The following is a 2,357-nucleotide window of genomic DNA, read 5'->3' as shown; positions in this document are numbered from 1 at the left end:
TGCCTAAAATACTGGGCTATGTTCCAAAATTGGATCTGAAGTATGGACAAGCATAATAGCATATTGGTGAATTTCGTGAGTCTGCATATTGATAAATATAGTGAGACAATTCATTGAATTGCTGAAAGAACAAAGAAATTCTCAAAAGCCACAGGATAAAGAGATTTTCAGCAAAATTAACTTATTTCTCTTCATAAGTTAGAGGACAGAAGACATGAAGGCATGAGTGAAAGAAAAGAAAAACACTATTATCTAAGAGTTCTATATCTGAACAGAAACCTATTATTTTAAAATGATGACATTCATAGTTGTGACAGCTGGGTAGGACTACTGACTGTCTGCATACCTTGGCAACTTGCATAGCACCTTCTGGTACTATGAAAGGTAGGCTTCAGCAAATATTCTTTCATTTAAGAAGCAGTATGAATTTTTTCTTTATTGTTATGTGTTTTAAATTTTACACATCATCCATAGGTTCCCCTGTCCTCCCCCCTCCCGCCCCCAACCTCACCTTCCCCTCAACCCCTCCCCTCCATTCCCATGTCCTCCAGGATCAAGGCACACCTGGGGATTCATTTAAACCTGGTGGATTCAGTACAGGCAGGTTCTGTCACCTCCTTCCAGACTGAGCAAAGTGTCCCTGTGTAAGCCCAAGGTTTCAAACAGCCAGCTCATGCACTGAGGACAGGTCCTGGTCCCACAGACTGGGTGCCACCCAAACAGATCAAGCTATTCAATGGTCTCACTTATCCAGAGGGCCTGATCCAGCTGGGGGCTTGACAGCCTTTGGTTCATAATTCATGTGCTTCCATTCATTTGGCTATTTGTCCCTGTGCTTTTTGCAATCTTGGATTCAACAATTCACACTCTTGCAGACCCTCCTCTTTCTCAACAGTTCGACACCTGGAGCTCCACCTGGGGCCTGGCTGAGGATCTCTGCATCCACTTCCATCAGTTATTGGATGAGAGTTCCAAGACGACTGTTAGGGTGTTTAGTCATCTGATCACCAGACTAGGTCAGATCGGGCTTTTTCTTGACCATTGCCAGCAGACTACAGAGGATAGATCATTGTGAATTTCTGGGGACCTCTCCAGCACTCTGCCTATTCCTGGTCTCATGTGGTCTTCATTTATCATGGTCTGTTATTCCTCATTCTCCCTTTCTGTTCTTGATCCAGCTGGGATCTCCTGCTCCCCTAAGCTTTCTTTCCCTCAAATCTTGCCCTGCATTACTCCCACTTTTGTCCAGGTTGTTCAAGTAGATCTCATCCATTTCTCTGTCATTGGGTGATCCTTGGGTCTTTCCTAGGGTCCCGTTTTCTAGGTAGCCTCCCTGGAGTTGTGTAGCAGTCTAATCATCTTTGTTTTACATCTAGTATCCTCCTATGAGTGAGTACATACTGTGTTTGTCCTTCTGAGTCTGGGTTACCTCACTCAGGATGATTTTTTCTAGATCCATCCATTTGCCTGCAAACCTCATGATGTCATTGTTTTTCTCTGCTGAGTAGTACTCCATTGTGTATATGTACCATATTTTCTTTATCCATTCTTCAGTTGAAGGGCATCTAGGTTGTTTCCAGGTTCTGGCTATTACAAACAATGCTGATACGAACATAGCTGAGCAAATACCCTTGTGGTATGATTGACCATTCCTTGGGTATATGCCCAAGAGAGCTACAGCTGGGTCTTGGGGGAGATGGATTCCCAATTTTCTAAGGAAGCGCCATATTGATTTCCAAAGTGGCTGCAAGCTTGCATTCCCACCAGCAGTGGAGGAGAGTTCCCCTTGCTCCACATCCTCTCCAGCATAAGCTGTCTTCTGTGCTTTTTATCTTAGCCATTCTGACAAGTGTAAGGTGGTATCTCAGAGTCGTTTTGATTTGCATTTCCTGGATAATTAGGGTTGTTGAGCAATTCCTTAAATGTCTTTCAGCCATTTGAACTTCCTCTGTGGAGAATTATCTGTTTAGTTCTATAGCCCATTTCTTAATTGGACTGTTGGGCATTTTGATGTCTAATTTCTTGAGTTCTTTATATATTCTGGATATCAGCCCTCTGTCAGATGTGGGGTTGGTAAAGACCTTGTCCCATTCTGTAGTCTGTCACTTTGTCTTGTTGACCGTGTCCTTTGCTCTACAAAAGCTTCTCAGTCTCAACAGGTACCATTGATTGATTGTTTCTTCAGTGTCTGTGCTACTGGTGTTATATTTAGAAAGTGAACTCCGGTGCCAATGCATTCAAGAGTACTTCCTACTTTCTCTATCATCAGGTTCAGAGTAGCTGGATTTATATTAAGGTCTTTGATCCACTTGGATTTAAGTTTTGTGCACAGTGACATATAAGGATCTATGTGCAGT

The sequence above is a fragment of the Onychomys torridus genome, chromosome X (assembly GCF_903995425.1).
Source record: "Onychomys torridus chromosome X, mOncTor1.1, whole genome shotgun sequence".
NCBI classification, from domain to species: Eukaryota; Metazoa; Chordata; class Mammalia; order Rodentia; family Cricetidae; genus Onychomys; species Onychomys torridus.
The sequence above is the reverse complement of the archived record's forward strand: the minus strand, read 5'-3'. Positions refer to the sequence as shown.